General features: G+C 41.2%; 1 long non-coding RNA gene across 1 annotated transcript in view; it reads left to right on the top strand.

The window, feature by feature from the left end:
- Positions 1-1,879: 1,879 nt before the first annotated feature.
- The window catches only part of LOC124719935, a 45,917-nt gene continuing 21,400 nt past the window's right edge, over positions 1,880-26,396 (top strand). Inside the window, exons 1-2 of the long non-coding RNA XR_007006022.1 lie at positions 1,880-2,056; positions 17,756-17,807. This is a non-coding gene — a long non-coding RNA (uncharacterized LOC124719935). The remainder of the gene's footprint in view (positions 2,057-17,755; positions 17,808-26,396) is intronic.

Here is a 26,396-nt window from a genome sequence, read left to right on the forward strand (position 1 = left end):
ACAAAGACATAAATTTACTTTCACTGTAGAGAACAGCAAAAAGGTCTATGTTTTATCACTCAGCTTTAAAAGAGACTTAAGGGCATCGTAAATAGCATCCAGCACTTCGCACAAGAATACTGAAATAGTATTTTTCGGGACTCGGTAGGTGTAGGCTACTGGAGAGATGACATGGAATCACCACTTGCCAATGAAGTTTCACACGAGCAGGGATTGCATCTCTCATATGTGTATCCGATCTTTGAATAGAGCTTGATACACATCTCAACAAATACTCGAAATTCGTCTTCGACGTCCGAAAATGGTTTACGAATGAATTTTCATCTTTGAATGTTAATTCTTTTATGAGCGTATTTGTTGCTCCCATATAATTTCTGCGCGATATCCACTTACGGATCCATTTGCGTTTCCGTTTCATTGTTGTTAACTCTTTGCTCAGTTCTAATGCCACAATTTGCGCTACAACATTAAACGCAGGCCCGAATCATTTCAGCTGAGACAGGTGACGCCATTTTGCAAACTGCGCAATTGCGAAGAATTTGTGGCGTCCTGTGTGCAAGGTAGCTCACAGCGCCATTCCAGAATGACTTGACTTATGGCGATACTTTCGTTGCGTGTGTGAACCCGGCTTTAAGGCCCGTCCACACGCAACGATCTGTCTGCGCAAATGTCTTCGCACATCAAATCTGCGCAGACAGATCGTTGCGTGTGTACAGAAGATTTGCACCAACCAGAGTTGTGTGCAAACCTGGAAGTTGGAGTTGGAGGTTTGAGCGAAATCTCTCAAATCTGTGGGTTCAAACCATATCTGCGCAGACAAGTTGGAGCTTGTGGACAGGAGATCGACGCAAATCTGGCGCGAAACAGCAGTTTGCTCAGTCTAGTGTTTGTATTTGCTCGCAAAGGGCATTGTAATGGCTGATACTCGTCAGTGTTCTCGAGAGTTTGTAAGTGAATTCATTGAAATATATAGAAACTACCTATGTTTGTGAAAGATTAAATGTATAGAATATAGTGACCGAGACAAAAAGACAGCTGCGTACAATGCTCTAATTGAAAAATTGCGGGCAGTTGACGCCTTGGCAAACAGAGAAACAGTAATAAAAAATTAAAAAAATCGTTGCAAACTGTTTACCGAAAAGAGTTATCCAAAGTTCAGAAATCTAGAAGATCTGGTGTAGGAGTAGATCATGTATACCAGTCAACGTTGTGGTATTTTGATCTGCTTGGCTTTCTTCGCCAAGACCAACCAGGAGTACAACTGAAGATGAAATTGGAGTGTCAATGTGCGAGGAAATGGTACGCGAGACAATGTAAAACAATATATTTCACAAACGTTTATCAAAAGTTTATTCAAAAGAATATATTTGTGTGAAAAATAACAGAAAATTAACTACTGTTATAAAAAGAACTAATCCTTTAAGACAGCGTAAATAGCTTCACATGTGTTGGGTATTATTTCACTCAACGCTTGTTTCGATATTGCAGTTGAAAATTCCAAATCCTTATAGCTGCTTCATGTTGCTAGGAATCTTAATGTTACCGCCAGCCGCACATGAGAAGAAATAACCCTTCTCATACAAATATTTTTTCTCATAATATGAGGGCTTACAAGCTTTGAGAGATAATTATAAGTTTCGACATCCATCCGCAAATAATTTCTCCAGTGCCCACTTTAACTTGCTGCCTGTATAGTTCTCTGCTGGTATATTATTCATTCAGTTACATATTTCGTTATATATTTCGCCCATAAATTTATTATAAGCATGGCAAAGTGTTTTATTGGATGTCAGAAATCTAGCGACTTTCTGGAGATTTTTTATATTAAATCTGGCGACAATTGAAGCTCCCATGTTGGTCATCCTGCAGTCCACGCAGGTCTTCTTTTCTTCTGCCATGTGTTCCGTTACAGGACCCAGGTCTTTTCTTCGAGTATTGGTTGATGGATTTGTAGTGTTGTTTGTTCTGTGCCGGGAGCCCAAAGTTTCCTTTTTGAAAAATGGCACTTCATTGTAAATGATAAGGGTCATCGTTATTATTATTTCTGACATGCCAGGTAAACTTTTCCAGGACGTATTATTTCAGCTCGAATTCAAAACTTTTATCTACATTTTGAGTTCCTAAAATGCAGTAACAAAGGTCAGAGGTTGTAATTTTGGTATTCAGTTACAGGACACGTTTTGAATCTATAACGCGCATTTGCGAGTGAGGGGTGTATTTTCGTAATGTGGCTGCGTTTTGAAATTTTGTTGTAAGAGCGTTTTTGTTAGTTCAAAACAAGTGAAAGCATGAGGAAATAGTGCGAAAAACGATTTTCATCATAATGTCCTATCTTCTAATGACTTTTTGCTATGAAATTCATTTTGGTGGGTTCTCGGCGCATCTCTTCTGTTTACTTTGTTCACTAAGTTTTCCCAGAATAGCCTTGTTGTGTATTAAATTGGTTGTATGGTTTACGAAGATTTACTTGTGTTTCTGTTACCCCATCCCCTCCCAACCCGATTTTTACTTTTACTTTTTTTGCGACATACACTGGCGGAAATATTTATTGCATCACCTCTTACAATTAAGTTTTTGTTACAATCATTGAATAACTGAGCTACATTTGCCTGATTTCTATAAGAAATATACACAATAGTTTTTGTCAATTTGTTTATATTCTTAATTTTTGTTTGTATAAAAATGTCGGTTTTTATAATTTAACACTTTTTTGGAAAATGAGTGGATGTGGATATGTCAGCTATTCTATTTGCTAGTGTGAAATGTGAATACTGATGTTGAAAGAAACACTGCATATTAATGTTGTAACATAACACTGATGGATTTTAGTGTTTGTATTGTCTCATATGAACACACTATTGCATTTAATACTTTGTTGCTCCACCACACGCCTTAATCACCACTTGGCATCATGAAGGCATTGAGAGAATTAAGTTTTTAATGTACTCCTCATTCAGTTCATAAAACCACACATGTACCAGGGACTCAAACAGCTCCTATTTATTCAGTAGCTTCTTTTTGGTGATAGCATTTCCTATAAACTTCCAACAGTTCTCAATAGGATTGAGATCAGGGCTGTTTCCAGGCCACTCTAATACTCTAACCCCATTTTGTTGAAGGAATGATTTGACCTGAAATGTAGAAGTACGTGATAATTAACCAAAAAAATAATCTGCTTTGCGTTGGGTACAAATATTAGTCGTAGGACTCACCTTCAAAGCTCTATGCCAATGTGTGGAGTCATCCTGAAAAATCGAATTGGAAACATCTCCAAACTGGTCTCTAATGGTTGGCATAAGCTTCCTTTCAAGGATGCTTATGTAGGCATCTGCGTTGACAGCGAGCTCTATGCCAATGTGTGGAGTCATCCTGAAAAATCGAATTGGAAACATCTCCAAACTGGTCTCTAATGGTTGGCATAAGCTTCCTTTCAAGGATGCTTATGTAGGCATCTGCGTTGACTGCAATCGATGAAGTCCAGACGACCTACTCCGTGACTGGAAATGCAACCCCAGACCATCTGTCCTTGTGGGTGTTTGACTGCACGTATTCTGCATGATGGCAAAAATTCTTCACCTTTTCACGAACACTGATCCATCTGAGCCATGCAGATTAAATTTGGACTCATCTGAAAAGATTACTTTGTTCCACATCTCTGGTGTCCATGTCACATGTGCCTTTGCCCTTTGTAGTCGCTGTTGTCCCTTTATCTTGGTCAATAAAGGCTTCCTTCTAGGACAACGGGCTGAGTGTCCAGCCTCCAGTAGTCTATTTCTTACAGTTCTACTGCTTACTGAGATGTCGCACATTTCTTCCCAGTCTTGCTTTAGTTCAGTTGATAGTAAGCGACTGTTTGGCAGTAGACGCCCTTTTCTGACCCTTTCTCACGATAAACATTTCCTTTTTCCCTGTATTTTTTCAGTAACCTCGAAATCGCAGACTGATTAAACCCTGTCTTAGAGACTATCTCTCTGGTTCTGAGACCAGCGGACGAATAAGCAAGTATAGCAGCTTTTTTTTTTTTCCTGGTGTTAATTCAACTGACCTGCCCATCTTCTCACTGCAAAGTCTCAACTCAAAATGGCAGTATAAACATTGGTTTCAATGTAAAACCAAACAACAACAAAGAGTTGTGTATTGTTGGAAAACGTGTGAAGAAGTCAGATTATTGAGGCAAGAATATGCCAACAAAGTTTAGCAACCATGGGACTGGTATAACCTGAAGCAAACTGCTGCAAAAGACAAAGTGATGAAGTAATTTGTGGTGATGCAATAAATATTTCCACCACTGTATATACATAATATGCACCAAAATACTTGTTGGACATTTTCTCTGTTTATACATCTTTTTGAATTATTTATTTTGCAGTACATAGCTTTTATAAAGAAAAGTGTGTAAAACAGGTAGTAAACTTGAAAACTGGGCTACAGCATAGATAGTCCAGTATCACAAGCAAGATATCACTCTCTAGTCCAAATATTTTATCAACATATATTGCATTACACCAACATACTCACCCAGTGCATTTTAGTGTTGCTGTTAAACCTATTTTAGTGAGTTACCAGTAAATCAAAGGAGTGGGAATGTGTTCAGTGGCACTGTGATTCCCACTATCAGCCATTTCGTTGCTTTATCAGCATTTTCACTAGCTTGCTTTTCCAATTGGTGTGGACGATTTAGTAATTTAGCAGTTCTTATTTGCATTTGGCACTCTTTGATTCACAACAGCAGAGTTCTTTCCAAGTGGTTACATGGAGTGTTGCCTCAGGCTGTACCAAATGGTACAGCTAGAATAGAGGAGAAGCATGGCTAAAATCTGCAACTTTCCACAGTTTGTTAAATTGGTTAAATTGAATGTTGATATGGCTCTTTCTTTCTCTGAGCTTTTGCTGTGTCTCTAATTACCTCAGTGTTAAATTTTCCTTTTTTCCCCTCAGGCCATACTTCGGTATGCTGTTTACAGTAAACTATATTTGTCATCTACTTTAAGGCATATAACTCGGCTACAGTCAAGGCTGTGACATACTTGTTTAGAGAAGATTCTTTAGTGTTTCTATAACTAATGGTGGCTAAGCAGCACTTACAGCCTACCTAGTGATGGAAACTGAATTACTACAATGTAAATCTGTGGTTAGTCATTGTCTAAGTTGCACATAAACCATAGTGTCAATGGACCACTTTGGTCATGTTGAGAACAATTCAGGATAGGTTGTGTGTTTACTTAAGGAAAAAAGTGTAAATATTAAGTAAAAAATCTATTGTTTCAAAGACTGTACATATAAAGTATGTAGGAATAAATGTTCTAAGTTTTATAAAGAATAAAATAAAAAAAATTTAATACTGAAAGTTGTATTTCCCAAGTTTTGGTCATATTAATTCAAGATAAGGTCAGTCATTCAGCCACTTCATATTACGATAAAACTCTGTCTTAAAATAATTGTAGAATCAGTTTGCTAGAAACTCATTTGTTCTTTATACAAGCACATAAGAAAACAATCATGTATAATGTACTTAAGTTATAGAAAACAAATTAGCAAACGAATTGTAACAATTGGCCTAGAAATAGTTTAATTCCCCTATAGAATAGAACATCTAGCCTCATTCACATCTGGCATCTTTTTGTGGTAGAACTTTGTGTCTCTCTCAAGAATGCCTTATTACTTTTTTTCCATGTGATTTTGCAAATCTGCCTTATCAGGAAGTTTTTGCAGAGGTAAATAGAAATTTTCCTTACTAACTCGAAACCCCATATTGGAACAGTCCAGAACCAAGCCCATCAGTATATCAGGGTGGCAATTCTGGAAATCTTGTGGAATTAAATTTTACCTTGAAAAATCAGGGAATTCCAGGAATTTCATAAAATGTCGGGGAATAGTGCATTTTTAACCTAGCTCAGAAACTGAATTGTATGGAGTGAGTTTTATAAATCACAAATTTTAAAATATTTAGGGTCGACAGAAGCGTCCGATCCCACGCGTCGGCTTTGACCCGTGACGTAAGGGTGTTGTGTGTGACGTCAAGACGGCGCGGAGTTTGGTTTGAGTGTGGCTGTCTCCAGTTCTGTTTTGCTTTATTTTATTTACTTTTCTGGTCTGTTCGTTCTATCTCGTGAGATTTTTTTTTTAATTTAAAAACACTTATTACTTATTTTAATTATCTGTTTCCTCGAATTTCTGTTTTAGTTTATTATATTTATGTTTCTGATCTGTTCGTTCTATCCCGTGAGATTTTTTTTTAAAGGCAAAAAACACTAATCAGCTACTGAAGCATCTTTATATTCTATGGGTTGCAGGGGTTACGACCCCTGGGGAGGTGGGTGGGTATTCATGCATGGCTGTCTTCACTTACAAGTTGTAGCTGCTCAAGGCGTCTAAATTTGTTTATATTTAGTTTGCTCCCCACCCAAAACACCCCATTTTCCGCGCTTGTCCCGTTAGTGTCATTAGGCTTCTTGTGGAAAGTGTGTGTGTTTGTTTTTGTTTCCGCCATATTTGTGACGTCATGGGTCAAAGCAGACGGGTGGGATCGGATGCTTCCGTATTTCCAATATTTAATATTTCAAAGCTTGTTATTTATATGAATCTCATTACATATAAATTATTGATGCCTAAAAACTGTGATTAAACTACTGCTTATGGTGGTATATAGCTCAGCTGAAAGGAAAGAAGTCATAGTGTGATATGTTGCCGCCGCCCCCACCCCCTCCCACTTCTCACCCCCTCCCACTCTCTTCATGCTCATCATTAATTGATCAGGTAGATTCTTGCAGAGCTACACCTAAATCATATTTCTTGATATTCTTCCTGAATTATACAATTTGCTTGCAGTAGCTACCTTCATACCCTCAATAATATCCTCCAGTACATGTTTAACTTTAATGGGAATACCAAAATCTCATTCTTTGTGTGACTCAATAACCTTAGGTTAATGGAATGTTGTGTGTTCATAATTTTGTATTGCATATTTTAGTATGTTACAAGGGTAGATGAATTAATGAGTTACTTAGGCAAGAGCATTAATTAGGTCTATCATGATACAGGGTGTTTCAAAAATGACTGGTATATTTGAAACGGCAATAAAAACTAAACAAGCAGCGATAGAAATACACCGTTTGTTGCAATATGCTTGGGACAACAGTACATTTTCAGGCGGACAAACTTTCGAAATTACAGTAGTTACAATTTTCAACAACAGATGGCGCTGCAAGTGATGTGAAAGATATAGAAGACAACGCAGTCTGTGGGTGCGCCATTCTGTACGTCGTCTTTCTGCTGTAAGCGTGTGCTGTTCACAACGTGCAAGTGTGCTGTAGACAACATGGTTTATTCCTTAGAACAGAGGATTTTTCTGGTGTTGGAATTCCACCGCCTAGAACACAGTGTTGTTGCAACAAGACGAAGTTTTCAATGGAGGTTTAATGTAACCAAAGGACCGAAAAGCGATACAATAAAGGATCTGTTTGAAAAATTTCAACGGACTGGGAACGTGACGGATGAACGTGCTGGAAAGGTAGGGCGACCGCGTACGGCAACCACAGAGGACAATGCAGCAGGTGATCCAACAGCGGCCTCGGGTTTCCGTTCGCCGTGTTGCAGCTGCGGTCCAAATGACGCCAACGTCCACGTATCGTCTCATGCGCCAGAATTTACACCTCTATCCATACAAAATTCAAACGCGGCAACCCCTCAGCGCCGCTACCATTGCTGCACGAGAGACATTCGCTAACGATATAGTGCACAGGATTGATGACGGCAATATGCATGTGGGCAGCATTTGGTTTACTGACGAAGCTTATTTTTACCTGGACGGCTTCGTCAATAAACAGAACTGGCGCATATGGGGAACCGAAAAGCCCCATGTTGCAGTCCCATCATCCCTGCATCCTCAAAAAGTACTGGTGTGGGCCGCCATTTCTTCCAAAGGAATCATTGGCCCATTTTTCAGATCCGAAACGATTACTGCATCGCGCTATCTGGACATTCTTCGTGAATTTGTGGCGGTACAAACTGCCTTAGACGACACTGCGAACACCTCGTGGTTTATGCAAGATGGTGCCCGGCCACATCGCACGGCCGACGTCTTTAATTTCCTGACTGAATATTTCGATGATCGTGTGATTGCTTTGGGCTATCCGAAATATACATACAGGAGGCGGCGTGGATTGGCCTCCCTATTCGCCAGACATGAACCCTTGTGACTTCTTTCTGTGGGGACACTTGAAAGACCAGGTGTACCGCCAGAATCCAGAAACAATTGAACAGCTGAAGCAGTACATCTCATCTGCATGTGAAGCCATTCCGCCAGACACGTTGTCAAAGGTTTCGGGTAATTTCATTCAGAGACTACGCCATATTATTGCTACGCATGGTGGATATGTGGAAAATATCGTACTATAGAGTTTCCTAGACCGCAGTGCCATCTGTTGTTGAAAATTGTAACTACTGTAATTTCGAAAGTTTGTCTGCCTGAAAATGTACTGTTGTCCCAAGCATATTGCAACAAACGGTGTATTTCTATCGCTGCTCGTTTAGTTTTTATTGCCGTTTCAAATATACCGGTCATTTTTGAAACACCCTGTATATGAAATAAGAGAAATATTTAAAATAAGCCTACTTATAGTTAGCTTAGTCATAATGCAGATCATATCTGTATTACAAATAATTTGTATATATTTTTAAAAGTGAAAAAGCAGGTCTGGTGTGTCTACTTATGGCACCAAGCATAGCGAAGATGGAACCAAAACTAAATATGGCCCTGTTAGTGGTCGTAGTTCAGTGGTATGTTTCTGGGCTATAACATATTTAATATGTAAGAAACGACACTGTAATACTTTAGCTTGCCTCACAGAAGACTGTTTCTTCTGATGTTCAAATAAAATGTGTATAATATGAAAAACCAATTGTGTATTTCCTTAAGAGAAACTCAACTTCAAAACTGATGTCACGAAAATGACTCCAGATAATAACAAAGAAATGCTTCTATAACTAATTCAGTAGCAGATTTCATTTTTATGGTAAGCTATTGTAAGATTGGCAGATATTCAAAATAAGCTTAAAAATTCACTTACCACTGGCCGTAAGTGGGGTAGCAGCCAAAACTGGAGCCTTGAACTTCCTGTTGTCTAGTTAACTAGCAGGCACTGTTGCAGCACTCAGCACACTTTTCGGTTAGTGTGCGATACTGGACATCCCTCCACCCCACCTGTTCCTGGAAATCTTAGTTGTGGTGACAATGAAAAGTCATTAGTGTGGTATGTTGTCCCCCCCTAGCCCCCCTCCCTACTTCCCACCCCTCCCAGTCTCTTCCTGCTCATCATTAATTGATCAGGTAGAGTCTTGTAGAGCTACACCTAAATCATATTTCTTCTATTTTAGGTTTAAAAGTGATAATTTGGTTGTTGGTTGTCAGTCAATGAGTGTGAATGGCAAACAAAGCTTCTGGTAACAAATTGACCTGTAGTGTAGCCTAATATTCATCTTCACACCATTTTTATACACACTTTACGTTATATAAACTAAAACTGTCAAATAATTTCAGGAAACGTGTAGTAGATTATGGACAAGTCTCGAACACCTTCTCTTCGCCACTCTGCCCGCTAAACCCCCTCCCTCCCCATCTGCCTGCCCTTCTGTGCCCTGCCCTCGGCAGTTTTATTCTGGTTCCTGGATCTACTTCATTGAATTGGCTACTCCTTTCCCACTCTGAGTGACCTGACTGCCATGTTGTTTCCTAAATTGTATATGTCTCCTGTTGACTGCCATGCAATGTTCTCCATACCACACAGAGTGAATTCTGGAAACAATCCTTCACAAGTGCACAGCCCAAGTCACACTGTTCTCATGTTTAAGCTTTCTGAAAAACAAGTGGCTCGGTACTACACCAAAATTTATTAACAAAAGCACTATCATATGTAAAATTTGCGACTTGACAGAGACTTCGTGGTAGGGAGGATGTTGCTTGTAAACTTAGATGGAAAGTCATTCATAGAAATAAAAAGTTACTTAAGATGTGCCCCAGGGAATTGTATTGGGGTACTTCTGCTTCATGTACTGTGTTAATGACCTCCCAAGCAACATAATCTCTGACTCTTTACCGATGATGCGGTGATCTGTAATGATGTCATCTGAAAAAAGCTGTACAAATATCCAATCAGATGTTTAGTTGCAAACGTGTCAATATTTGCATCTTGTTTAAATAATCAAGAATGTAAAATTGTGCTCACAAGATACAACAAAGTGTACTGTTGGGTTGATGCACAAGTTCATATCATTTTTCCAGAAGTGTTATAAATACAAGATACACGTAACGGAGACTTTTGTCATCGGTAATATATTCTCCTTCAGTATTTACAAGTCTGTCAGGGCTGGGATAATTTTTCAATTCTGTCACTAGAAATCGTGGTTTTGAGGCGAAAAACTCAATGAGCCATGTTTGGAGCACATTTTCATCTGGAGAAGGTAAAAATATGAGTGTGCAAGATAGGTGAATAAAGGTGGGTGTGGAATGACAGCAAAGTTCAACTCCTGATAGTGTTTTTGTCAGACCAGCAGAATGCGGGTGGGTGTTAACGTGGAGTAGCATCTTTTCATGCAGTCTTCCTGGTTGTTGTTCTCAGATTGTCTCTGCAAGACATGTAAGTTGTTGGCAGTAAATTTCACCAGTGCTTGTTAAATCTCGGGGAAGAAATTCGTAGCACACCACACTGTTGCTGTTCCACCAGATGCATAACATTATATTTTGTGGATGCACACCAGTCATTGTATGGCGAGTTCTGCTTTAACCATTCCTTTCTTTTAGCGTCGAATGAAATAAGACTTGCACTTGGCGGCTGAACTTCCCCGAATGACACTGTGGCTAAAGCGTACTGTGCATGGCAAAATGGCACTACCCAAAACTGGCACCAAGACAACTGGTGCATCGAGGACCGTAGATGACGGGTGAACGACACCTGCAGAGATGTGTGGGTGAATAGGCGTGCAACTGACGAGCAGCTGACCACCCAGATAAACCGAGGGGATGTAGACAGTCTCTCCTCAGTGACTGCCCAACAAATGAAGCTGCACACGGGTCTTTGCAGCAGGTGCCAGGCTCTTGCACCTGTACTGACTGCTGTCAGGCAGTGACAAAGGCAGGAATTTGTACACTAATGCTGCATCTGGACGTCCACTGAGTGGTCGCAGGTAGCCTTTTTGGATGAATCAGTTTGTGTTCCATTGATGTGAAACGTCTGAAAGCAAACACCCTGCAACAATTGTCAGAATAGTGCAGGCTGGAGGAGGGAGTGCTACGGTCTGGGGCAGTGGTGGTCAAGCTTCAGCCCAGGGGCTGCATGCAGCCAAGCAACCAACAGCGGAATCCAAAAACACCAACTAACTTTTAAGTGTGTACCTTTCCTGCACAGTCAAAAAGAAGAATATTGAGAGAGATAGTAATATTTTAATATATGCTTAATTTTAATTGACAGAGTGAACTTGTTTGTGAGCTAAAAATATTTGACTGCTTACCTCAGGGGCAGAGGAATAAGTAGTGCAACAACGGGAGGGATTAGAGGAAGTAAGGGCTCTCTCTCTCTCTCTCTCTCTCTCTCTCTCTCTCTCTCTCTCTCTCTCTCTCTCTCTCTCTCTGTGTGTGTGTCCCATCCCCCCCCCCCCCCCCCCCTCCCCGCCCCAGTCGCTCACCTTGATCAGCTCATAAGATATAAATTTTCATATGGAAGTTACATGCATTCGTGAAATGTGTACTACAGAGATCATCATCTTCAAATGTGTGACACTTATTTGTAGCAAGGAGCATTAAATTAATGAAGGCTATCTTGAGGCAATGTAGTGAGTGCAAGAAAACACATTCAAAACATGTAGTGAACACTAGTGGTAATATTACATAAAGCATTTAATTATAAGTACAATTACTGTTATTAATCACTTAATCATCTGCTCGTACAAACAATGCTACAATACTTCGTCAGGCAGTTACAGTGTCACAACTTTGTGGTGGCCGAGGATGGTAGCAATGTGGAACAGGTAAGTCAGCGTGATGAGTTCTGAATGTACTTGTGGGCTGGCAACTGACCTATTGCACTCTTACTACACAGTCATTGGGGGCTGATAACACGCTAATCTATGTAGGTTACGAAACTTGTAAATAAAATTGAATGTTTGTCTGTTTGTTAGGATTGTATAATCTTAAAACATAATAGGCCAATTTATGTGTGATTTCACAAAAAGACCTGCATTGTCTGCAGAAATTTTCCACCAACAATGTACTGAGGGAAAGACAGTCCTTCTTCTGTAGGGAGAGATTTCTGTAGGCTCTCACACTTTGGTAGTCCTGTGTAACAGTTAAACAAAAGGGAGTAGCCTGTACAATAATTTTTGTGTGTAAGCAGACTAATTAGTTTATCTGATTGAGCTGAAACTTCGTACAGTTGCTGTTGATTTCTCTTTAAAAGTAATCATACTGAAAGAAGCTTCAGTTGTTAGTCCTACCGACCACGCAAGAGAAAGAAAGAAATAGGTGTTTCTCGAGGAAGCGAGGATCACCAGGCGAGCGACGAATCGATCGTTTGTGGGTGACTCGGACACGTGCGTCAAAATCAGAAGACAGACACACGGGAAAACATTTGGAGCTGCTAGATTGCATGCTTTGGAATCTGTTATATGTGCAGGCTTTGTGAGGGAGACAGCAGAAAAATCTTTCTGCACAAGACAGAAAGACCAAAATTATTGTATACCCCAGAGCACTTGAAATAGACTTATTCATACACTGCAATGATGAAGAAATTTTTCTTTTACTTATTCTCTTCAGATACAAGTGTCTGCTTCATTGATGTGTACCTACTTCCACTAAATTACAAAACGATTGAAAGCATTGCAACCGTGCCGAGCTTTAATTAATATTAAAATCTGTACATGTGCATCACAGTGTGGTGCCCCACAAGTCGGTGTCGGCTCTGGAGCAAAATAGTGTAGATGACTGCTGGTCTAGGAAATGTTTTCGTGGCGTTCCCCGGTTGGTCTCGTCACTCTGGAAGGCACAATAGATCGACACAGTTATAAATCTATTCTTGGGGACCGTGTCCGTCCATATGTGCAGTTTTGTTTTTCCTCTGCAGGAAGTATCTACTAGCAGGACAATGCGTCGTGTCACACGGTGTGAATTGTACGTTCAGAGAGCACCGGGAAGAGTTCACTGTACTATCCCGGCCACCAAACTCCACCGATGTAAACCCAGTCGAGAATCTGTGTGACTGTCCCCGTTGGGCTGCTCGCACCGGGGATCCTCGACTGAGGCATCTAGTGCAGCTGGCCACTGTACTGGAGTTGGCAGGTTCCACATCACTGCTGGTACCTTCCAGAACCTCACAGACACTCTTCCTCCACTCCCCTCAGTTGCCCGCACTGTGAAACATGGGTATTTGGGCTTTTGACAGTTGTTCACATTAATGTGACTGACAGTGGCGTGACGTAGTTATTTGGACCTGCTCGGATACTCCTCTCCCGTGGTCAGTTCTTCTCCCAAACACCTTAATGGACATATGTTTGGTATTTCTGATGAACATTCTTCCTCTTTAATCAGAGATTGCACGTTTAGCAATATGACAGGTAATTGTGGCCGATGCACAGTGTAGTGACTGCCCAGTTCCAAATTTTTGTCAACGCCTCATTACGTTCTCCAGGAGATGAGAACGACGAGGCCTTTGTGTCTGGCCACTTTGATCACCACTGGCCTTACCTACCTGTGCTTTTTACTTGTGGAGCCAGTAGGAAAGTACTGTCTGCCAAACCAGTGGCCGACACACGGTCGAACAGTGGGTCCGTAGCCTGTGACGCTATTTGGCTACGGCACTGAACTTTCAAAAGAGAGGCACGTGATGCGAGCTGCGAAAGTTTGCATTGCATTCTGTGGTGGGCACTTTGAACATTTTTTGCTAATTTGCGAGAAAATTACATCGTGTGATATGTAAGGTAATAAGCAGTGGGCCTACTAACATCTTTGTTCTTTACCTGTCAGGAGTCACTGCCTGAATTTTGTCACCTTTTTTAATAATCAGTGGTGACTAAGAAAACTGAATAGTTGGTATGTAAATTTTTTAATTTTGTGACATTTCATCTGGTTTTTGGTTTGTTGCAGTTGTGGGCAAGTTAGTGCCTCCAGCAACTAGCAAAGTGGTTTTAATAAGTCTTCCAAAACCTGTTTTTTGATAACAGACAAATCTCTGACAGTTACTTTGGTGTGTTTTAGTACATTCTCATACTGTGAAAAATGTGAGGGTAAAGGGGCACTATGTAAATCCCTCATGGCGTACCTTGTATGTCTTTCCAAAAAGCTATTATTTTGACAAGTTTTTATGAGTGGCTTGAATATTTTTTGTATTCTTTCTCTTACACCCAAAGAAACATTTCTGTTATGTCAAACTGATTCGCAATGGTCCCCTCCATCTTCCAAATTTCCTCGTTTATGCTGCTGCTTACTGTGTGCTTCACAAGGCAGCACACTCCTTAGCATCTCTGCTACATTCACTGAGGTGTTGAGCTGCTGTGATGATCCTCTTAGCTCTGTACTTGTGTGTGAAGAAAACTGGCACCAGATCTGAGCAGCTCACACTCTCTGGATATGTCAGCTGGCTATCACCTTGTGGATTTTGTATTATGTGGACATACCTAATGTGGCAGTTTTTGATTGGAGCCATTCTTTGCTCTACACTCGCGTTAAGTACTGGTAGGGTTCAGGGGTCCAAACTGTCACTTGTACGACACTGCTGACCTCGGCAGAGTGTTACGCTGTAACTGCAATGGAATGCTTCGGATGGTGTTTTATTTTGAAATGAGTGAAGAGACTACTTCTGGTCCGTGAGAAGATTTAGGTATGACCCTTTACAACACCAGAAGGAATTTGTCAGATCTGATTTCGTAGAACCACTTTGAATCCTGCGAATGGGAGGCCTGCTACTTTCTCCTCGGGCCTCTTTGCACTCCTTTGTTATAGTGTCCACACAACAATTGTATTGAAGTAATACAAGCTAATGTAGAGTTGATGTGACAGACCCTGTGTTTGTAGATGTAGTAAAGGGTGAAAAAGAGTGCTTTCTTCCGCTATGCCATTGGTCGAGTTATTGATTTGTGATCCTGTAAGCATATACTCAGTAACTTTTCTTCAATTCTGCTAAGTTTCCAGTAAATTTTGTGGTAAAAGTTACATAGTGGATATCCCTCGAATTTTTTGTAGTTTGAGGGGTATATGTGCATAATGTTTTAAAATACTAATTGCAGACTGGTCTGTTATCTAACATAACATTTTCTGAGTTTAAACAATGGAAAATCCAGGATGTATCTTAACACTATGATGAAAAGGATAGTTGCTTGACAAAGGCCTTGTTGGCCGGAAACTATCTTTCTGACAGTGCCTTTCTGCGACTCAGTATCTCCGCTATATAGTGTGTAGCAACTATCCTTTTGTTATTTTCTGAACTTGGTTTGCAGATACAGTTTTTATGATGATGTGTGTGATAAAAATAGTGAAGTGCTTTTAAATATTTCATGAATGTGAACATTTCACTAGGCTACACACTGATCAGTTGCCACAACCATTGTTTGGTATTCACATGTATTTGCTCCACCATCTCTGAGCAATATCATCTTTCGACCTAACTTCTACCTCTGGCTTCGTAATGGATCGATCACACTCTAGCCAATTTCCTTTATACTGACTGTTTCTTATGTGGTATCTTCTGTAGAATGTTTAGGTATTAACCGACTGACCGATTATGTACAGTATGAAGATATTTGAAATTGTAATTAGTGGAACTTGAATAATAATGGATATAAGTGTGGCAGTCACGGTTAGCTCCCAGTGCCCAATCGTCAGTCTCTCCCACAGGGTCAGTGGTGGCCCTTGACGGTCCTCTGTGTGTCCTCGTATCAGTCTATTTATCGTGAGCCTGCAGTCAATTTGTGAATCAGTTTTCCAGCAGGTGGCTAGAGCTCTTACTGCTAATTGTGACATGGTGTGTTCGTGCACAAAGGTAAAGACATAGTGATTACAATTTTTTGTTCAGCTCATATTACATAATCATTAAATCAAAGAAACATGTAAGTGACATCAGGGACACAGGTTCACTGCCGTCGTCTTACATGTGGGGAACAGGCCTGTGCCTGTTCTGTCTCTGTGAAATTTGTCCACCTTTTCCTCAACCGACGTTTGTCTCTGATTACTTTCAGTTTGCAGTTCAGGATTATCTCAGTTACTCTTCCATCCTTCATTCTATTCACATGTTGTTTCCACCTCCCTCTGTATTCAGTTATTTCCTCATTACTAGCACTGACATTAAACTCATTTCTAACATTTTCATTCTTTATTTAATCTTGTTGTGCAGCAGTTCCCTTTCCTTAAAAGTCTCATCTATGCCGCTAATGTTAGAAAAAGATAGATTGCTATCCATCATACAGCAGAGATGTTAAGTCGCAGACAGGTATAACGAAAAGAATTGTATACGTGTAAGCTTTCGGCCAGAAGGCACTCTTCAGAAATGCACGCAAGCGCGCGCGCGCGCGCGCGCGCACACACACACACACACACACACACACACACACACACACACACACACACACACACACACACGCGCACGCGCACGCGCACGCGCACGCGCGCGCGCGCGCACGCGCGCGCGCGCGCGCGCGCGCGCGCACACACACACACACACACACACACACACACACACACACACACACACACACACAGTTCACGCAAATGTCTCTCCCTCTCTCCCTCTCTCCCTCTCTCCCTCTCTCCCTCTCTCCCTCTCTCCCTCTCTCCCTCTCTCGACCACTTTCCATGACTGCTGGCTGCCAAGGCCTGCCATCCTTGCTATTTGTATTTTGTTATCATTGTACTTTTTTATCCAACATACAACAGTAATGGTTTCACCATAATTTCATGAAAGACATTGTATCTTTCCAGGTTTTATAGTTAAGTGTGCTGTTTATTGTTCTGCATATTGCTTGAATTTTGTGCAGCTTAATGCCATGCTAGTGATCTGGGTTCAGTTACTGCCTGGATCAGAGATTTGAACGGGGAGTGGGTGGTGTTCTCTTCATCATTGTATCCTCTTCAATGCAAAAGTCATCAAAATGGTGTCACCTAAAGACTTTTACCAGGTGACTGGTGTACCTGAAGGGAGGTCATGTTTTATTTTCATTTCTGCGAGTATATGGTATAACTGCTAACTGGAAGTTGTGTTCACTTTCTCATATTACTACTTTTTCACTTTCTTGTATTATTTATCTTCTTCAAATATTAAAGCACTTCGATTAATTTGTTTACATAATTTAACTGCAGGATAATTATCTGATAATGCCCATTTTAATGACATTGTCAATATTAGTTGTATAAAGAGTGGATGAAAGAACACATGAGTCTCACTCCCTGACTGATTTTTATCTCATTTGTCTTTTGCTCTCTTATTTATTACAGTTTTTGTTTCATGATATAAGCTTTTGATTGCCTTTAATAGGTGTGGTGGGTAAGTAGTAGTGTAGGTTCATTTTAGTGATATTAAATTGAAAATAGTCATAGTTGATAATTTTATTCTTTATTTATTTTCTTCTAAATGTAGACTTAACTATTGCTCACTCTCTTTTTTTTAAATGTAAATACCGTTTTCTTTTAGTCAGCTCAGATATTACTTTATATCTTCTTCATTGCACTGAATATGGTAAGCTGTGCTTCAATTAATTCTATGGTTTCCTTTTTTTCCAGGAGCAGATATTCGTTATGAACTGTAGATTAAAAATGAAGAGACTGCAGGGAGGTAAGAAATTAAGGTGGTGTGACATACATAAATTAAGGACTGAAAGCTATTGATAGTTTCAGACAATGTGTTAGGCAACGATTGGCTGAAACGAGGAGAAAGAAATAAAACAGAAGACAAATGAGTAGCTTTGAGAGATGAAAAGTGAAGGCAGCGAGGATTAGATATGGAGAAAACAGGGCCTAGATTCCTCGGTAGGAATTGAATTGATAAAAAGAGGACAGTAAAAAAATGCAAGAGAAAGGGAAAAGATGTGTAAAACATGCTTGACTGAAAGTTCAGACGTGTGTAAGCAGGAATTGTTAGAACATAAATGCAAGGCTGTGGCAGCATAAATGACTGGAGCAAACCTACACAGTCCAGTCACATTAATACGACAACTGCATATTTTAGACATCGGCGTGCAGTACCCACTCCGAAGGTAGCTGGCAGCACTAACAGTGGAGGGTGTATACAGTGGGTCGTAATGCGGAAATGGAGCGTTTTATCGGACGTCTGAAAGGGTGTGATCCTCGGGTTTCGGACTGACGGTGGAAGCACTTCTGAATTGGCTAAGTTTGAGAAGCGTTTGTGTGTGACTGTGGTTAAAGTGTACCGTGTATGGAAAAATGGGGCTATCCAAAACTTGTGGCAACGCAACTGTGGTGCACGAGAGGCTATAGATGACGTGTGAACAGTAGCTGTGGAGGTGTGTACAGGTGAACAGATGCGCAGCTGTCTAGCAACTGACCACACAAATTATCAGAGGAGTTACTGACAGTGTCTCCTCGACGACCGTTCTGCGAAAGTTGCCGCGTACGGGCCTCTGCAGCGAGTGCCCAGTTTGTGCGTGCCGAATGTCGTCCGACGGAGACACGGGCCGGAATTTGCATGCCGGTACCGCAGTCGGACTTCCACGAGGTACCGCAGTCGGACTTCCACGAGTGGTGACGGGTGGCCTTTTCAGACGAATTAAATGTTATGCTCCGCCAACGTGAAACTTCTGAAAGAAAATAATCTGCAACAAATCTTACAGTGGTCCAGACCAGAGGAGGCAGTATTATTGCCTGGAAAATGCTTTCGTGGCATCCTCCAGGTGATCTCGTCATTCTGCACGGTGCAGTGGATCGACCAGAGTGTGCACCGATCCTCTGGGACTGTGGGCACCCGTACGGGCAGTTCGATTTTCCTGTGCACAGTGGAATCTGCCAGCTGGACAGTGTGACACGTCGCGCAGCTTGGAGTGTGGGGAAGGCGAGCCAAAGGTTGTGTTTCATTGGCAGGACACTTAGAAGATGCAACAAGTCCACTAAAGAGACAGCTTACACTGCACTCGTTCGTCCTCTGTTAGAATATTGCTGCGCGGTGTGGGATCCTTACCAGGTGGGATTGACGGAGAACGTCGAAAGGGTGCAAAAAAGGGCAGCTCGTTTCGTATTATCACGTAATAGGGGAGAGAGTGTGGCAGATACGATACGCGAGTTGGGACGGAAGTCATTAAAGCGAAGACGTTTTACGTCGCGGCGAGATCTATTTACGAAATTTCAGTCACAAACTTTCTCTCCCGAATGCGAAAATATTTTGTTGAGCCCAACCTACGTAGTTAGGAATGATCGTCAAAATAAAATAAGAGAAATCAGAGCTCGAACAGAAAGGTTTAGGTGTTAGTTTTTCCCGCGTGCTGTTCGGGAGTGGAATGGTAGGGAGATAGTACGATTGTGGTTCGAGGAACCCTCTGCAGAGCACTTAAATGTGAATTGCAGAGTAGTCATGTAGATGTAGATGTACGTGCGCAGTTCAAAGAGCTCAGAGATCAGTTTACCATACTCCCTCGGCCACCGAACTTCTCGGATGTAAAGCCAGAAGCCAGTAGAGTACCTGCGAGACTGTCTCGGTCGGGGTGTTCACTCCTCGGATCCTCAGCTGGGAATCGTAGTGCAGCTGGCAAAGGCACACGAGCCTACATAGGTCCACACCCTGTCCGTTCCTTCCAGAACCTCGTTTACTCTCTTCTTGCACGTTATAACAATTTCTTGGGTAGTTTAATACTTAACTTGTGTCGGCCTGTGGTTCATTGATAAGAACATCACAAAAGTTTCGAGCTTCACAAAATTATTTATCGACATTAGTTCACAACAAAACTGCACCGACTCCGGAAGTAAACGAAACACTGACTGACCTCCTCACTGAGTCGCTTTATATACAAACTTAACAATTATCATTGTTAATTTATTACAAAATGTAACTTACAATTAAAAACAATTTCATCTAAACTAATTGCTGTTACATTTGTTCAGGTTATAACATATGATGTAGAATAATATACTATTTTTATCATCATCTTTGGCTTTTGGTGTGTGAATTAATTCACAATCTGATTTCAACAATTATTTTGATTATACTTTAATTTCGTAATTAGTGACTGTATGGATTTTATTGCTAACATTTGATCGAAGTATACACATCGTGCTTCGCCAGATTGAGTTAATTAAATACCCGTGTTTTCTTAGTTACCGGAATTTTGTAAATTTGTGTGATGTAAATAACAAGAGGCAATTACCTGCGTAATTTACAAGCACCATTAATTATAATGAATTACATAAAAATGAATAATGAATTAAATTACATCACTGGGTAATAGTTATTTTCATTTGAACCAGAATGAGGTTTTTGTGTTAGCTAATTTACCAATTGCAATTAATGGCAATTAGAGGTGTTAATTATTTATGCTAACATGTCCGCAGCCTCTTAATATTTGTTGATAAACATTTATTACTTCAATTTTATGATCTGATATTTAATTTGACAGGTGTACATTACTTTGTCAATGACAACAATCTATTAACAATCATGAGAATGTACGTCATTCCACAATATTCTATACATCTTCACAAAGAAGAATAGGTTCTTTGGACAAACTGAACTGAACGATACCTATAAAGATACACCTAAAAGGCTCTAGGAAGCAGTGAATCATATGATAAATACACGGATGCATATAAAAGGGTGGTATCAGACAGTTCATAATGATGTCGGGGGAGGCTGTTGCGTAATAACGTCCCACGGTGGTGTACTCTGCAAAAGGGCATTTTTCAGGCTTTTGATAGGTGGTCACGTTACACTGACTAGACAATGTAATTTCTGCCTATAGGAAAATCAAAGAGACCATTGGAGATAAGAGAAACAGTTGTATGAATATAAAGAGCTCAGGTGGCAAGCCAGTACTCAAAGGAGAAGGGGCTGCTGAACAGCAGAAGGTATACACTAAAGAGCCAAAAAATTATGACCACATCCTATTGCGAGATTCAATCTGCATCGACTCTCTTCTGGTATTGTAAAAACGTAAATCATTTTTCACTTCCACATGTATCACCACACTTACGGAAGAACACTCAGTGTAAAAAGAAATCGTGGAAAATTTGTGATTTGACATGAAAATGAAGCAAAATTATTATTTTGCTTCTTATTAAGAAGATAGAAAAGCTCATAATTCGCTTTGTAATGTGTGAGTGCAGTGAAAATGGGTTAACTTTCTTTAGTAGGTAATGACGACACATGCGCCACCCCACCTACCTTAGAATTGTTAGTGTTAAAACTAACTTCTCGTGAAACCTTTACGGGGACGTGACGTGACGTTTAGCCCAGTTCTGTACTGCACCCCCACTCCTCTCCCTCCTCCCATACCATTGACGACCTGCGAATGTCGCATTGCGTGACGTGTGAATTGGCATTAGTTATCAGGGAGTGCCATGTACTCCAGAGGCCTCGTTTTAAGTTGGGTCTTTTGGTGACCTCTCAGATTGTACAATCATACAGGATGTGATGAAAAAGTAGTAGGACTGATTTATTGTAAGCCAGACAAACTGATGGAGGGGAGGCCGACTGGCTGGGAGTTACGGAAGGGACCTTCACGAACAGAATGTAACCCTCTGCAATCGTGTGTGGGCCTGTGGAGGGTGAGCACGCTGTTCTTTGTGAAGTAGTGTCATCACGTGCGGCACGGAACATACTCTGGAGTGGTGCTACACTGTGAATTTTTGCTTCAAACTTGGAAAAGCTGCTGCAGAAACCTTTGATGTGCTCAAGTAGGTCTACACGGATGCCGCCACGAGCCGCCAGTCGATGAAAATGTGACAAAAGTGAAACAACTTACAGGCCCTAATTCTTGGTTATAGATTTGTCTGGTTATTAATTAGTTAAGCCTTTCTTATAGAACCACTCAAACCACAGTTACAAAAGATTCGAAAACGAGAAATGTTTCCACGTCGTCGGTGCCCAGATTCTAGACTAATTACCGAAAAGTGAGTTGTGTGGAAATTTCGACAGAAACTCCGAACTGTGTTTGGAAAAACAATTGCGTTGTTACTGAAGGCAAAAGCTGGTGTTGTCAGTATGACTTCGAGAGGAAATGCCAAAGTTTGGAAAGGCACAAGGTACGTGTCACCTGATTCGAAGAATACCTGGCAGAGCGAGTCTAGACTGAAGACTGTTTTTCTGGTCTTATTTGATCTTCGAGGAATTATCCACAGGCAGTTCGTACCATTCCGGCAAACCACGAATGCACAGTTTTACCTGGATGGTATAGAAGGGTAGTGAAAGAGTCAAATGGGTGTGGCTGGACATAGTCCATTCCCAAAAGCTCCACTGTGGTGTTGTGCTGTGCCACACGACGCCGTCGGTGCGGCAGCAGGCGGCCGAGTACGGCGTTGCCTCACCCTCCCTACAGCCCAGATGCGGCTCGGCCGGACTTATTTCTCTTCCCTCGCCAGAAATGGGACACGGAGGGACGACGTTTTGGCTCCGCCGAAGACAGTGTGCCGAAGCACCCGGTGTTGGAAAAGCTCCCGAGAGTCGTACCTGTGATACCTATACGAGAGGTACCTCGAGTACTCTCCTCTCCCGTGGAACCTGTCCCCTCTGCAGAAAGTACAGGCTCTGTCATTACCTGTCCACTTGACTGCGAGTGGCTTGTCAGTGGTAGAGCTAGGCATCCTGCACAGGGTAGACAGTATAATATCTCTTGGCCCGTGCTAGCAGATAGAAATCAGTTCCACGACCTTTCTATTGTTATTGGTTTAAAGTGAAGATCAATCGCGAGGTGGCGCATTTTGCCTGCGCGAGTGAAATGTTTATTCCTAGACTCCGTGTTGCTCCGTGGCGAGTGAATAAAAGAAAGAAAATTGGAATGTGACTGGACTTCATTGTGATGCAGGGTAACGAGAGGATGTGTAGGAAGTGTGTGTGCAATGAAACGGGTGTTGTTAGCTGCCATATTCAATAATTTGTGTTTTTTGAGATTCACAAGCGATATGTAATGTTAATGTGGAGTTCAGTAATGGCCGTAATACAGTCTGTTGCTTTTCGAAGGTAATTGCGCGTGTTTAATTTTGATCAAAGGATTCTGTGACGAAGTATTATGTACTACAAGCTCGTATAGGACTTCGAACATTTGGTTGTCGATGTTTGCTGTAGAACCTGCTTCAGTAACACGGTCAAAAGCATAGAGAAAGAGTTCTCTGCTAAAAGGAACTCATTTCACTTGCAGACAATCATCGAATGACCAAGTGTGAATGGTAGTGTTCCAGTTCGAGAAGATCCTATAAAAGTTTTCTTTCTCTTACATTTCAAAAGTTTTACAGCAACCGTCTGAGTCGGCAGTTGCATCTACACCACGAGAGTGACTTGTCTACGTGTATGAAATTACGTACGTTGTGGGGGTCATTGACGTTGCACAAAATATTGTACTTCACAGGCATACAAACAGAGACACTACACACACTAGTTCAATAAAAACGAGTTTAATATTACCAGCTGTAAAACCATTAATTTCTTCTTTTGAACAGTAATATAGTAACGGTTATCAGGGAGGACTCAGGGTGTTGTAATGGCCCTCCTAACTGACAAGTTTGAGGTGCTGTCTTTCACTGAAACTGAGCCAGTGAGACTCTCTTCACCTGTTTTGTTAAGAGGAGGCAAACACGAAAGGTTAGGGGTCTGTTAATCGTCGGCAGGTCAGACGTACAGTGAATTGTGTTATCCCTTAGGGCAGGGGTCTCCAAACTACGGCCCATGCGCCGAAACCGGCCCGCGTTAGCTGGCTCGTAATGACGTTTAATATTGTATTATTTGAAGACTGATATTGCTTCATTGCAAATAATCCACATTGGTTTGTTGCTTGACTCCACCATGAAATATTGACATCCCCACTGCTCTTTAAAAATTCTTCATTCACTGTCAACCTTTAGTTTCATTTCCATATCTGTACAGAACTTCACAAAAGATTGTAACCTGAGAATAAAATTGTGCTATTTAATACTAATAAAACTAGGGACTAGTCTGCCTAAACAAAATGCAATGAATTTATTTTTAAAGTACTTTAATTACTAAATTAAATGCAATTACACTGTAGTTCCACTAAAAAATACAGTGAAGAAATACTCAAGTCATGCTATACGTATTTCTATTTTCCTTCTCCCTTCGATTTCAAACTTTGAATTGTCCCACACTTCGTCGTCTCACCTGCTAGTACAGTGCATAAAACACTAAAAAACCCGTGAGATACTCGCAGCATAGACACAGTCATGCAACAGAACTATCAAATATATGCTCTGGCTCTGCTACTCGCTACAAGACTACATAACTAAACTTATTGTTGCGCCGCTTGAAATAACAGATACTCTACCTCTGTTACATCTTGCAGTGATAGTGTTGCTAACAATGGTTTTGAGATTTCGTTAACTTTGGAGGACGCTTTCGTGAAGAATGTGCAGTGGCATACTTTTTTGTCGGTGAAATTCGCCAGAATAAAATACGCCAGAATTTCGGTCAGGTACGTCCACCAATCAAAATTATGTAATTAAATAAAAATCCTAGTTTGTTTTAGTGCTAACTATTCCCACAACCTTAGATTTTTGCAATTTCATCTTTCTTTTAGCCTTACATTACGGTGTTCATGGAGTGCTAGGGCGCTTTAATCCCACTAGGTATATCTCGGCCTGTGTGACTTCGTGGAGGAGTCAATGTGGCCCGCGGACTAAAAAGTTTGGAGACCCCTGCCTTAGGGAAGTGGCAGTGAGGGACAGGAGATGTCACCAGGTGCACACAGTGTGGATGCCTGGAGGCCTCATTCAACATGTTGAAGAGGCTCATTCCAGCAGCCATTGAGGGAACAGCATGCAACCAAATGCAGATTGTGGTGCATGTTGGAACAAATTATGCCCGTCATCTGGGCTCAGAGGTCATTCTTGGGTCATTTTAGAGACTGGCATAGGAGGTTGAGAAGACCGGCCTTGTGCGTGCAGGTTCAGCTAAGCTCACAATTTTCAGTATTGTCCCCAGAACTGATCGAGAACCTTCAGTGGAGTGGAAGGACTGAACCAGAGACTTTGAAGGTTCTGTGACGAGTTAGGCTGTGCCTTGTTGGACTTGAACTGTAGGGTTCCCCTAAATGGGTGAGGTGTGCACTACTCATCAGAGACTGCTACTCAGGTAGCTGACTGTGTGTAGCATGCACACTAGGGTTTTTTAGATTAGTCAACTCTCCATCTAGTCCAGATAACGATAGCTGTAGGAAACCCAGAAGTATCAGTGTAAGATTGTAACAAATGCCTCCCACATGTGAGATTATTACAATCCTAATGGTAAACTGCTGAAGCATTCCTAACAAAGTGCCAGAGTTTGAAGCACTCATGAAAAGCAGTGAATCTCATGTAATACTAGATACAGAAAGCTGATTGATGCTGAAATTAATAGCATTGAGGTTTTTGGGGAAAATTTAAGTATATATCAAAAGGGTAGGCAAATGGGAAGTGCAGGTGCCGTATATGTCACAGTAGACAAGAAACTCAAATCCACTGAAGTAGAAATTGAAGCACGTGATATTTTTTCGGCAAGACTTAATCTCAGGGGTGGGCGTAAAAAGATAATTGGATCCTTTTATTGCCCACCAGACCCATTACCTAAAGTAACCAAAAACTTTAAGGAAAACCTCAGGTAACTTCTACGTAAGTTCACCAATCGTACTGTAATCATTGGAGGAGAATTCAGTTGTACAACAATTAATTGGGAAAATTACAGTTTTGTTAGGGGTGGCCATCTTAAGACATCCTGTGAAACTTTGCTAAATGCTTTCTCTGAAAACTATCTAGACCAGGTAGTTAGGAACCCCACTCATGATGGAAAAGCGCTGGTGTCCAAAATTAAAACAAAAAACTGCTATTTCCCTGCCCTGTGTCTAGTTAGAGATATACACATTCAAACTGTTAACAGATGTCCGTGCAATCGTGTTCTGCACGGCAGACAGCATTCCGGTCAACGGTCAAACATGCCAGTGATGACATCGGTGCACCTTTAAAACAGAGTGGAGTTTCCCGGGTAGTCAGTATCCACAATCGCCATGTACACAGTCACAGATGATGCAGTATGGCACAGAGAAGACGCCAGCCAGACTCGGATGGAGGGCTGTTGGAAGAGGTGAAGCAGGACAGTTGCAAACTGATGTGACGCAATGGCTTACTGCAAATTGTTCTGTTGTTTCTCGTCTCTAGTGTCAGTTTATAGAGACCGAAACCGTATCCCAAAGACTAGGGCAGGTCCCACCATATGTTGTAT

This window comes from Schistocerca piceifrons, chromosome 11, assembly GCF_021461385.2.
Source record: "Schistocerca piceifrons isolate TAMUIC-IGC-003096 chromosome 11, iqSchPice1.1, whole genome shotgun sequence".
Lineage (NCBI taxonomy): Eukaryota > Metazoa > Arthropoda > Insecta > Orthoptera > Acrididae > Schistocerca > Schistocerca piceifrons.